The sequence below is a fragment of the Phyllostomus discolor genome, chromosome 10, assembly GCF_004126475.2.
Source record: "Phyllostomus discolor isolate MPI-MPIP mPhyDis1 chromosome 10, mPhyDis1.pri.v3, whole genome shotgun sequence".
Taxonomy (NCBI): domain Eukaryota; kingdom Metazoa; phylum Chordata; class Mammalia; order Chiroptera; family Phyllostomidae; genus Phyllostomus; species Phyllostomus discolor.
In genome coordinates, this window is record NC_040912.2 from 50,551,436 (window position 1) to 50,565,459 (window position 14,024).

Sequence of the window (14,024 nt, forward strand, 5' to 3'; positions counted from 1 at the left end):
CATTGAACTGAAGTTGAGGTCTTTTCATAATACTGCTCTGGAAAGAAAAAGAATGAGCCCAATAGAAAACAAGTAAAATGGGCTCCAGACACAACTTTAATATAGTTTCAGTAATGTTCATCCTGTGTTTCTTATAATATTGATAGGTACTTGAAATCCTCCTAATGTGGATTTGTCTCCATTTCTCAGTTATCTGTGATTTTCAATGTTAGTTATACTGATTTTTTGAACCAAGGGGAACTTTATTAACCTAAAAAATAAAGGAAAGAAATTCAAACAGGATATAAATTATGATTTGGGAAGATCCCCAATCACACACCTAAGCCTACCATTACAGAATGGCCTGGTCCTGGTCAATACCAACATGGCTTTGGGAATCTCACATCTCTCAATTCTCTGCATCAGTCTCTCACCTTCAGAGAGAATTTAAAAGCCTGGTCTTATAGAAATCCAGAATACCATTAGTTCCATGTCAGTAATAAAGTTAAGTCCAAATGTGAAGCTGTCCATTTAAAAAGAGGTCATCTTTAATGCAACATGACCTGTATTAAACAAGCTATTATTTCCAAATAAAGCAGGTAAATTATGAATTCAATAGCTTTACCAGGTGACATTAAGCAAATTACTTCCTCTTTGTGTACAAATGGGGTTAATAATCTCAATCTATCTTTTAGGGTCTCTGGAGATAATGTGTTTAGGAATTGTCTAAGTGCTGTATAAATGTTGCTGGTGTTATGAGAGCTTGGTTTTATTGTCATTAGAATGCCACTATCATAAAAAAGAATTCAGAGGGTTAGTCAGAGGTGAATTAACAAAGCAAGGTCTATGCAAATACAAGTGCCCTGTGACCTTGGATCACTGAACTTGAAAAACAGCACAGATCAGAATGTAAATGAAGTTTGCGTTTTCAGAGACACAGAGTTTTTGTTAATTTATTTCCTATTCAATTCCTTTGCTTTGGAAATCATTATTTTGGAAGCAAAACAATGATTTGCAATTTCCATCACCTCCCCCCTCCCCATTATTCTCATTGCTACTCCCAGCATAATTTGCTTTAAAGCATGACTTCGGAGCATCCAAGGTCTTTCTTTCTGAATCAATTATCCAGCACACCCAGGAAACATGTCTGTCATCAGGCATGGAATGTGTAGACACTACACTTCTTTCATTTTAGTTTTTTTTAATGTTTGATCCCCAGACTTTCATTACTTTTAGAGAATGTATGCTCTCTTCCCAAGTTAAATTTCCATGATTCATGCATTTTTTAGGAGTGAGGGGGCTAACCATGTATTTTATTGCTGGTGCTATTACAGATGTTCCCCACTCCTCCCCTGCTTTGCTCCCTTCCACCCAGGCCTGGTCCCCTTCCTGGCCTTCACCACTGACTAATAGTTACTACTGAGTACCTAATAGGTGCCAGGTACTGTCCTAGGTGCTGGAGACAGCAGTGAATAAAGGAGTCAGAAATCCCTGCTCTCTCATAGCTTGTATTCTAGTGGTGAAAACAAATAGTAAGCAAAACTAATAGGTAAATAAAGATGTGTTCAAATCAAGAAATAGTGAAGAGGACGAGAGTGCAAAGATGAGGGAAGGCTACAATTTTAGATATGGTGGTCAGGGATAAAAAAGTCCTTGAGAAGGTGAGATCTGAGTAAAAATTTGAGGGACTTGAGTCGTGTCAGCCACTGGGAAAGGGCTTGCAGATAAGGCAATAGTTCCAGGCAAATGCAAAGGCCCTGAGGTAGGAGTTTTCATGTTTAAAAACAGGGTGGCTGAAGGGACAGAGCAAAAGGAGAAAAGTGGGAGATGAAGGCAGAGATGGAATGAGGTACCAGATGATCTAGGGCCAGTACATCATTGCAAGGCCTCTGGTTTTCACTGTAAGTGAAATGGGAAGCCCAAGGGAGGTTCTGAGCAGAGTCACATGATCTGACCTCTATTTTAAAGACTGGAACAGCTGTATTGAGAATAGGCTGAAGGGGAGCAAAGTTGGGACACAAAGGCCACATAGAAGGCTATTGCAATAGTTCAGAGCAGATATTAGTGGCTTGATCCAGTGAGGGTGGCACATGGGTAGAATTTCACAGCTTTTAATTATTAATCACATTCTTCTTCATCTATCTGTGGTTCCTTATTTGAATTACTTCTAAGAAAATACGTTTTTCTTTAAAGCCTGCCCTTCCATTCCCTCCCTGTCAATAATAATACTTTCCTTCCAATCAGACCACCTTAGGATCAAAACATGCCACATTTGGGTGTAGTCAAATCAGCAAGTACACTGTTAAAAGATAAACTGAGGGCATATTATAAATTTTTAAGAGTTTATTTGATGAAAAATCTGTTTGAATCAGACAGCATACAATTAGCAGATAGAAAGGAACACCAAGGAGGTCTACTAAATGAAAGACTTTCATAAACAGGAGTAGGAACAAGGAAGTTATACAGCTGAAAAAGTGAGTTGGATATCAGAAGGTTGCTTTTCTTTTAAGGGATGGCAAGGGTCTATGAAGTAGATTACCTAACTACTGCTGATCAGGAGACTCCTAGCTGACTGGTTTAAGATTCCATTTCTAGGAGAGCTGAAATCGTAAGTTAAGTCTCAGCATAAGTGATTTCATTCTGGATCTATTGTCTTATTTTTAACACTGTTCTCCCAAAGCACAAAGGACCTGATAGAGAGTTCTATCAAAGTTTTCAGTAAAGACACCTGCCACTCTTCAACAGGCACTGCATTACAGTATATTTCAGCGTGGAGTGAAAGCCTCCCTTTGAAGTGGAGTGGGGGTGGGTGAGGAGTGATTGGATTGGCTACAGAAGTCTGGGACGAGGCCAACAGTTTCAATTTTCAGTAAGCTCTACAAATCTGCTTGCATTTTGAGTTAATTAAGTCCCACTTAGAATGCAAAAAACACTTTTTGAAACAAACTATTATCTTGTTTTTCTTTGCTCTTATGTCCATAGAAACCAAAGAAATGCTCACTGACTTCTAACTCCTGTGTGTGTAAAATTTAGTATTTAAAGAAAATTTAGTACTTAAAAAAATCCTTAGCCAGGACCATTATAATGAGACACCATGTGCCAGGCAAACCTAAGCCCTGAGCCCTGATTGCAAAGAAACAAAGGAAGATATTCCCTTCACCAAACAGAAAGGAGGTGGCCCACACTTCAGCACAGTTCCATTGACTCTAGGAAGGTAGTGGCAATGGCTACTGACCAAAGAGAAGATTCTGGAACTGGCCCTTATGTGAAAAGAAGGAAAATATATTAGTCTTTACAGCCAACCTAGAAGAAAAGTTTTTAGCAACTTTGAGACCAATGGTGAAGGAAGAATGTGCAACTGGAGAGTTCCTGGATTACCATGACATCTTCTTCAGGTAGGTAGGAGTAGTCTTACTTTTTATTTGGATCTCTTTTTTTTTTTTCAGAATAAGTAGGAATGAGAATTTCCATTGTATAAATAAAATGACATGACACTTATTAATGGACTATTACTTTAAATAAATTATCTCTCTTCTCTTCATTTTGGCTGACTTACACAGAAAAAAGACACCTCTTGACATTTAGAAGAAAATGCTTTTTTTCTGAGCTTGGGGTCTACCCTTGGCTCTAGTTCCCCCAAGTATTTGCATTGTCTGTTCCTGCCTCTGCTTCAGGGCCTAATACCACCTTCTTGGTGAGACCTTCCATGGCTGGCCTTGTCCAAAATGGCAACCTACACCCAACTTCCTGTACTCTTTCTCTGCTTTATTTTCCTCCTTAGTACTAATCACCATCTAACATATTACATATTTTATTGACATATGTTGTTTGCTGTCTTCAAGAGTACAGAGATTTTTGTCTGCTTTTGTTCACACTGTATTCCCAGTGCCTAGTAGAACAATGTCTAACATAGAGAGGACATCAATAACTAGCTACTGAATGAATGAATTTCACAGTGATCAGATAATAATCTTAAGTTGAAATGTTATATTTAAAAGATCAATTTTGGCTAGCACATGCATGGTAAGATTTCTGGAAGGATACACAAGAGACTGATAACAGAATTTACCTTCAGAGAAGACTTGAGGGGGAGAAATTTCCATATCATTGCATAGGTGAATGTACTATCCACATCTTTATATTATTATAATTTTTTTATTAGTACTCAGAGATACCTGAATGATATGAATTATGGGCCATTTTAAATTATTTTTATAATCTGCAATAGTAAAACAACTAAATGTTCATTTAAAATTAATTAACCACAAAATAAGTGTAAAAATATACACATCAACATATACAAAGTGTTTGATGAGACATGCAAAGTTAATACAAGATGATACATCTAATTGGTCTTCTATTTTTTGAGTGCTCAAGGATCTCACACCTAATAGATCTGGTCATACCAAAGACAACTGTAGCTAAAGGACTTGCCAGTAATCATGACACTTTGAACACTGAAGAGCTTTATTTATACTAACAATGTGGTGGTACTTCGATTGAAGCCAAGGCTTGAAAACCATTTCAGTTTTCATTTGAATTTCAGGGCAAGGCTATTATACAATTTAGTATCTGCCATAATGAGACTTCCTGAGAAATATGAAAGAAGCCATGAACACCAGAGTACAGTCAGGAAAGTCAGAGAGAAGTGGGTTGACAAAGTAGTAGAATTCAACCACAAAAGAATAGTTATTTAAAGAGTAAGAAAATTCAGAAGGAAAAGAAGGAAGACATGGCAAGTGAATGCAACTTGAAATAAATCATTCTCAATGTAACTTAGGTAAAGAAGAGATCTAGGCCATATGTCATATGAAGGGAAGATTTATAGATCTGATAGTTCGTTTTCTGGAAATGAAATGTACATTTAAGTTTGGGAAATGTGCCCTGGAGTCTATTTGTAATTAACAGTGGCCTGTAGTAACAAAGCATGGCAAATTTCCCAAAAGAAATAAGAGACAAGGCAGAGAAGCACTGGAGGGATGGAGACTTGTTTGGATGGAGAGAAAAGAAGGAAACATGAACCTCAGGAATCACGTTGCTCTTATCCCGCAATTCTTTTAACATCACTCAGATGTTTTAGTGTCTTTTTAACCTTTTCTCTCACTCTCTTGATTACTCCACTTTCCAACCAAGGGCTTTGATTTTATTTTTAATCCACCTAACACCAGCTGTTGCCAGAGCTTTCCTATTAAAGGGCTTAGTTCAAACAGTCTGATCTTTAAAGCAAACATCCAGCACAGGCAGCCAACACGGTGTTTTGGAAAGAGCAGTGGCCCAAATGCTAGAGTCAAAATCCAGTTCTGTACATTCTATGCTGAATTACTTGGGGTGCAGCAATGAATATCCCTGAATCTTACTTTTCTCATCCTGAAAATGGGAATACTGAGACCTGCCGTTTCTACAGAAAATAGTGAAGAGGATCAAAGTATATAATTAAACTGAATAGCACTATATACAAACATAATTTAATTTTGTTGTGATTTCAATGCTATTTTACTACTGTCAGTGGAAAATATAAACATAAAGAGAAAACTGCCATAGGAAAAAGGCAGAATGTCTTTCAATACACTTGCTCTATGTCTAGCTATAAAAAGTCAAATAATGAATGTTTTTAGGGGTATTTTCAAGGACCCAACATTTTGTTGCATTAGTATCATTTTTCATTTCATGAGATTAAAAAGTGAGACATTAAAAATAATCTTACAGCTGATCTTTGAACATATTTCATGAGCTAAAGCTAACAAATCCAATTATGGCATTAAAAATATGCCTCTAATCTTTTTTTCATCCTCTTGACCACTGAGTTCTCTGGAATACAGGAGAATTAATACAGAAAACTTGGGAGAAACTCTCAAGCTGGTACAGAAAGAATTACAATTGAATCCTCTTTTTAATTAAAAACACAAATGGGTAAAGCTTATACCACACTTTATGCACAAAAATACTACATTACAATAATTTAAAAAAAACAGGAATGCAGTGGAGAAGGGAGAATAAGGTATGGCTAGAAAATTGTTTTCTGGTAATATAAAAAAATGGTCCATGAGATCACTGAGAACAAATTTCTATACACAGAATGACAAAATACATTGAAATTACATTAACCAGGTCAGCATACTAAATAAAACCAAATCAATGAACAGAGAACATCTGTTCTGGACAAGCCTTACAGTTGGAATACACCTCTAATTTTGGCTAAAGTTTTAAACAAATCATTAAAATGATACCTGAGAGTGGGAACAAAAATCAATCGGTCCCAATAGGTAGTCAAACATCAATTCCCTCTGCACAGAAACAAGCACTGTTATTACCTTCCAAATGAAGTTATCTTACTGCTTCCCGTTTCCTTTCAGTAGCAAAAGAAAAATCTTAAACAAAGTGTCCATTCCAGCACATTTCTGCAGATGAAACATTCGCAACTGAACCCTGCTGTGGCCGGACCACGTGCAGTAAAATGTTAAAAGTCCTCTGACAGCCAATCCAAAGCTGCTCAGACCTCTGGGGCCTCCCAGGGCGATCAGCCTGGCTTTGTGGCAATACAATGGGGGTTAAACATTTCCTTGTATCCATTTAGAAGCAAGAAAAATATGTTTAGCCGCTCAAAATTATTTAGCAAAACACACACAGGTTCTGGTTTGGTAATATGGTTGTTTGAAGAGAGTAACTGCCTTATTTTCTTCTGTGGGGAGGATGTTATGTAATTTCTTCTTTTTTTTAAACCTAGTACTAACTCAAAGTAACATTTTGGAATTCCTATCTGGTTCCTTTGTTTAAATATTCTTTCTTTACAGGACACAGTAACTCATTGAGACTGGCTTGTTTATTTCAGCCTCAGAATCTACTTCACATACATGTCCACCTGCCCTCCATTTAACTCACAACAATAATTTCTACCTTTTTCCTTTCATGGTAGCCTAGAAACTCTATTTGCTTCAATTAATTTTATATGAGATCTTAGTAAAAATAAATATTGTAATTATTTTTCTTTGTCTCTTTCTCCTATTTCTCAATTTCATTCCTCTCTTTAGCTTTTCTGGTCTATTGTCACTAGTATTTACCTATTCAAGCTGTAAAAACTTCTAAATGTTGATTATTACTATTACTGTAAGTCAGATATTACTGATACATAAGTACACAAATAAAAATAATAAATCATGAACAAGTGTTTTCATTAGAGTCCTAAATACATCTGAGTTGTATTTCATGTTAAGAAGACCTAAGGAATGGAAGGTGCTCTAAAATGTATGTATAGGGCGACCTCACAGTAGACACTGCCATGAAGCTTTAAGCTGCTTGTTTTTCCTTGAGTTTCTAATGATTATTCTGCAAGCTTTAAGGTTCTCTGGAAAAACTTCAAGAGAAATGGGTTTACAAGTCATTCACCAGCTATGATTCAGGTTTAGACCGTGTCCATTTACTGTATTTTCAATTGCAGTTATTCACTTCCTAAGAACAAACCTAAAAATCTGTCCCCCATTTATTATAGTGACAGTCGCAAACAATGAGTGGATATATTTCTTTGAAGCACTTTTCAGCACTTCTTAAGATCTGCTTAGAATAATGCTTTTCTTCACAAAAGCGCAACCAAAATGTAACACAATCTCCTTCAAAGCGTATTGTCAGGGAGATCAACAATAACCACAGCCACATGACCTCTCAAACCCAACCAAGTAGAGACATCAGAGAATCCTGACTGGGTCCTACCTCCACACAGCTGTTTCTCTGCTTACTGTATCCTAATTAGCTTTAAATTAGCTCACAAAAACTTGAAAATATAAATTAATTTCTGACTTAGTTTTTACTCTTTTAAAAGATAAAACAAGTAGGAAGGGAAAGCCTATGAAGGTATTTCCTCCTGACTACATATCTTCTGCTTGGAATATGTATTATTAGTGGCACCATCTGATAGGAAACATGATCAGCTGCGCAGGTCACCAGTATGTCACACATGGCTGGTAACAGAAGCCTGGCTAGACAGTGTGATTCACACCTGGTTCCCCTTTAGTTATTTCCCAATAATTTCTTTGGAGTGAATTTTATAAATTTAAACACTCCCATTGGAAAGTGGAATATGCCTATGTTTTTCTATTAATATGTTAACGAAACTTTATCTTTTCCTAGTTAGCTATTCCCACAGGTATGAAAAAGCCTCATGAAGGAATGTGAATGAAGGCTGTATTTCAAAGAACAGTGTAAGGGCTACTTAAAATGGTGCTTTAAACTGTGACTGTGCTCTGAACAGCAAGGGCTGAATGGAGGAAAGCCCAGTCGGATTATGCAGGCTGACTGACCGAGCCTAATCAGAATTATTTCGGCACACTGCTTCACTACAGCCACAGACCCATTAGACACTAAATGCTTCTGCAGGCCCGCTTCTCACTCTGTCTCCCACTGTGACCTGTTACTTCTCAACAGCAGTTACTCAGTGGGCTACTCAAAACAGTTTTTGGTAAACAGAGGTACTGGGTTTAACCGGCTTCTTAAAATCCATAATCAAATCTGTCATTTTATGACAAGAATGGGTATTGTCCCACTTTAATACAGTGCCATTGGGACTGCCACACAGGGAGGGCCCTTTGAAGTAACTCACTTTGCAATATATTTTTATTAAGAAAAGCTGAAAGTTATTACTTCTTCCACAGAAGCAGCTCTGTTTTGAAAATGTAATTTTGGATATTTCATTTAAAATTCATTGGCTACTAACTCACCGCCCTGCTTACCACATCATTCTCAAACAGTCCCGTTTTGGGAGCTAGGTGAGGCAACGCACCGCACCGGATGTGCTTTCTGTCCGTTTCCCACACACAGCCTCTCAGATCGCACGGACTTGTCCTTTTCTGGCATGTAACTGATTTTCTACATGCTATGACCTGGTATCCATTCTTAAAAGTACATAAGAATATTAGATGTGAATTTTTAACAGATACAGTTCCTCATTTAAATCTAAAATGAAGTTTCTAGATTTTTATTCAAATAGACACAGTCAGAAGTTTTCAGTTTTTAAAAAAGTATGTTCTATCCAAATTTTATAGTTCTAAATGTCATAATCCACGTGCAGAATATCCAACCTCTGTGCTTCAGTTTCCTTATCTGTATAATGAGGATAATATAGTACCATCATCCTAAAGTTGCTAGGGGGATTGAATTAGCTAATATTTTGAAGTACTTAGAACAATAAATACCTGGCACATAGTAGATGCTATGTGAGTGTTTGTATTAAATAAATAAAAATAAATCAAATACTATCTGAATTAGAAAATAAGCAATGATTCTTTCAGGCATTATTCCAGAATGGAAGAGTTCTACCCTGAACTATTAATTTACTTTCATGATCTTAATTTTTGTCATTATTTAATAGGCTTTTATATTTGCCCAAGTACACATTCACTGTCGGTTTTCTGCAACAATCTCTAAGTTCTCCAGTGCAGAAATGATGAATGCTTTTCTTCTGAATTCCCTTGCAGAAAGAAAAAAGAGTGTCAATTAGTTGGTGAAATGTGAGATACAATTTTTTTCTTAAGTAGCCTATAAACTGAGTGGGGAAAATGAATTAATTAGTGTTTTTTTCCTCCATCTTGAAATGCTATGCTATACCCACAAGCTCACAGGTATCAACAGGCATATTTCTCAAAGATGCAGCTCTGCATGATAGGGACACGTTAAGTGTCATGTCATTCGCTGAAAGTGTCACAAGAGCCATCTGTTTCTGTGAACACAGTATGGAGACCCAGGAACCCCACAGATAATATGATGGCACAAAAGACTAGCACTCTATTGCTTTTTTATAATTTACTGCTAAGCAAAATGCCAAGATTCTAGAAAGGCATTGTGATGCTGAGTTAAGAAGGGAGGCTGAGAGAAACTGTTCTTGAAGAGAACTGGTACAAATATTTCAAGAGAACAGCAGAGACATATTTTCTTTCTGAATCTGTGTGCCATTGAAACAATAAAACATTCATTAATTCTCAGCTCCATCTCTTTTTTTCTTTAAAATTTTTTTTTATATTTTTCCTTCTTATTAAATTTACTGTGGTGACACTGGCTAACAAAATTATACAGATTTCAGGTGCATAATTCTACAACATGTCACCTGTACAATGAATTGTGTGTTCACCACCCCAAATTAAGTAAGTCTTCATCCTTCTTTTCCCAATCTCCATCTCTCTCCCACTTATCCTGCTCTAACTAGGGATAGAACCACAACCTAGGAATGTGCCCTGACTGGGGATTAAACCTGCAACTTTTTGGTGTATGGGATGATACTCCAACAAACTGAGAGGCTCAGCCAGGGCTATATATTTCTAATCCTAATAATACCAGAGATCTTTTTTTAAAAAAACAGTGGTTTGTAAAATATAATTTTATTTTTAACATATAGTAAATATATATTTATTTTTTAAAAAGAACTCTGGTATTATTACAATTAAGAATGATTCTATAAGAAAAGAATTTTTCAAATGAAAGTGATGAAAATACTGGACACCTTTAACAAGAGTAACAAGAACCAGGTTTTTTTGAACACTATATCCTTGCAAAATTTTATATAGAGTTCTTTTATGGCAATTAATATGTGTATCAATATATTACATGATGTGCATTTTATTTAAAACTTATCTTTAAGTGCATTGCATTTAAAGTCTTCTTAGAATTATCTTTATATACATGAAAATTTATCAGACAATGTAAAGAATAGAATAGCAACAATGCAATCATAACTGAAATTTGAAAGGATATAACAAGAAGGAATAAAAATGAGGAGAGTAAAAAAGTAGGTTGTAAGGAATAGGAAACATATTAGGGATCAAACCACATTAAGTGACCATTTGCTAGGTCGAAAAAGGTCACATATCAGTAATTTCATGTCATTAAACCTAACTCCTTGCCTGGGACTTCCAAACTCCAGTAATATCCAAATTATGTAACTAAAATACAGCCCAGGTTCCCAGAGCAAATAATTCTCATTTCTGTCACTGGCATAAAACAAGATCCATAAGATCCACAAGAGCCATTTTCTAGAAGTTTCAGTTGCTATAATCAATGACCTTGAATAGCCACATATTGCTGAAGTGTGTTTGAGTGGCAAAGTAATTTCTCCTACCTTTTCTTAATTACACATTTAAACACATGTACACACACACACACACCTTTTCTAGAATCAGTCCCCCTAAATATACCTCTGTGTAATAATACAGTTCAGTTTTGAAAATGACTTTACATGTGACATCTGAAATATTTGAATAATGCAGAAGCAATTCATTCATAAAAATAAAATAGAAAGAGGTTTGCCAATTCTATTCTAAAAAAATTCACCAAAATCATACAAACTGGAAGAGATCTTTTTAATCAAATATTTTCACATCTTTTCTGAATTGTAAAATCTACTACCTTCTCTTAGAAAAATTCTCAGTGGGTGAATTCTCTTTCATTTCAATTGTTACAGAATGTTTGTGGGACACATTACAAATCAAGCTTCCTTAGATTTATTTTAGTAGTTCAAGCAATAAAATGATTTTAAGAATCTGTTGCAAGTATGGAATGCTAACTCATGGAAATTCAGAAACCCCTAAATGCATATGATAAGTCCAATTTAAGAGTACCTAAATGGTTAAAGCAACTCTCTTAATTGATTTGACCTTTTCTGTCACAATTCATTCTACTCATCATTCATCTTTCCTTTTCTTAGACAACACTAACAGGAAACAATAAAATTCTTCAAAATCTTCCAGTGTGTCAGTTTCATTACAGTACTTGTCTGAATGTGTGTGTGTGTGTGTGTGTGTGTGTGTGCATGATTTCAGCAAAGTTGCAATCTTAAAATTTTTCATTTTGAAGTTAACATTATGTCATACATATTTTTCATAGTGCTACCAGTATTCAGTATTGTGATTTTAAGTGAACAACCAATATTCCACTGTAGTGCTGCACCACAATTTTTATCACCATATACCAAGGACTTTTTTTAATTCTCACCTGAGGACATGCCTACTGATCTTAGAGAGAGGGCAAGGGAGGGAGAGAGAGAGGGAGAAAAACATGAATTCTTTCTTGAATCCAAGAAAGAAATATTAATTGGCTGCCTCTTGCACATGGCAGGACTGGGGACTGAGCCCACAGCCTAGATATGCACCCTGACCAGGAATCGAACCTGTGATCCCTGGGCTTATGGAATGATGCTCCAAGCAACAGACCCACACCAGCTACAGTGACACCAAAGACTTTTGAAAAACTTTTCTCAAAATAATTAAAAGTGAAAATATCTTTATAGATGCGTCATTCCACATTATTTTTAAGTGGTTGCATTGTTATTTCTAGTACAACCAGAAGTATATGTGGTCACCTTTACATGTTGCCATACTGGAAATTATCTTAAAACATTTTTGCCAGTGCAATAGGTGTAAGACATGTTAGTTTTCCCAAATTAAGCATGTGTTATCAGAATGTTAAGAGATTTCCATTGCCTCTGAAGTCCTTAGACTGTTATTTACAATCCTTTAAAATATAGCCCCTACCTATAACTCCAAGCTGATATTCCATGAATCTTAAACACACAGTTTCTTCCATCTAAACAGGTCTATGATCACTGGCCATTTTAGCTTTGCACCTCTGTTGACTCTGTTTCTAGACATCGCTCAAGGAATGTGCTCCCAACCCCCTCCCTTGTTTAAATCTCTCCCTTCCATCAACACTAAGATCAAGTCCATTTGCCCCCATGACAATTTAACTGCAGTACACAGTCATCAGGGAACTGCCTCTCTGCCCTTAGACCTTATTGTTTAGCACTTATCTTACGTTGACTACCTATTTTTTGTGATGTAGTTTTTTAAAAATATATTTGACTCTTCCCAATTTGAATTATAAGCTGTTTTCTATTATCTCTAACACCAAGCACTGTGCTTTAAACACAGCGGTTAGCTATTAACTGTTAGACCAATCGATGAATGTCTAAGTATGGCTATGCTTTCCTGTATATGAACTCATATGTAACTTGAGAAAAAAATACATTCAAATACAACAATCTCCACCTCATCACATGTTCATTAGCATAAATAATTACTTCTTGGCTATATGCCTTTTCCTGCATGTTGTCACTGCTTGTTCTTCTATACCTCCTGTCTTTCCTTTAACAGTCTTTCAATCATTGCATCATTTCCAACAATTCAGATATCATTGTTTATTTTTCCTAAAACTTACCTCTTCCTTAGTTATTACACGATGTTTCCATTTCCTTTTCAGCTCATTGGTTCTATAGATTCATAGAGGGACCTAGGGATTAAGAACTTTGGGGTCAAACTGTCCTGGGTTCAGACCCTGGCTCTGTGCCTTTACTAGTTTGTAACCCTAGGCCATTTTGCCTCTTCAAAGTCCATTTTGTCCATTTGTAAATGGCCCTAACAGTAGTAACCTACCTCACAGAGTCTAAAGGAAAAAATACTAAAATATATGCAAAACATTATTTTATTTATTTATAAATGCTTAATGTTAACTAACTTTTAACAAGATCAATCTACTTTTATAAATTCTGTTTTAAAATTTTGCCACTTCTCCCAATTACTCTTATTTTCCTACCATTTATCATACCAATCCTCTCTACCTTTTCTTCCCTTTTTTGTTATTATTTGAAAAATAAATTGGAAAACATGTATAATTAATTAGTAAAGAAAATTGTAATGAAATGATTAATAAAATAGAAAATTTGAAAGCAAGCTTGTTAACCCACATCTTCTTCATCCAGGACTCTCCATTAGCTTTTTTCTTTCCAAGTTCATTGCATCCCTACTACTTCATAAGCTTACACAGTTCCTTAACTCCTTTTATTCACAACCATATTCCCAAATATAATGTATTTATGGTTGGCATTTCTAAAGCCTACTACTGTACAAAGTCATCCTTTTTATAGTATGAAAATATCCATAGAAGAAACAGAAAAATGATTTGATGTGTGCCCATCTCTGGGAAAGAACAGGCAAGGCCCTCCTGGATGAAAAGGATAAGGGGAGCACAGGTAAGAGAGGGAGAGAGGGACGAGATCTGACCTGACCGGGAAA

At 35.9% G+C, this 14,024-nt stretch overlaps 1 protein-coding gene across 17 annotated transcripts in view; it reads right to left on the minus strand.

Moving 5' to 3' along the window:
• Positions 1-14,024, minus strand: part of NRCAM (neuronal cell adhesion molecule) — a 312,085-nt gene that overhangs the window by 169,115 nt on the left and 128,946 nt on the right. Inside the window, exon 1 of one of the 17 annotated variants that reach the window (XM_028525408.2) lies at positions 6,291-6,587. The exons of the other annotated variants lie outside the window; for them this stretch is intronic. The gene's annotated coding sequence lies outside the window, so the exon portion shown is untranslated. Of the gene's footprint in view, positions 1-6,290; positions 6,588-14,024 lie in introns of those variants that run through there. 17 annotated transcript variants of the gene reach the window in all.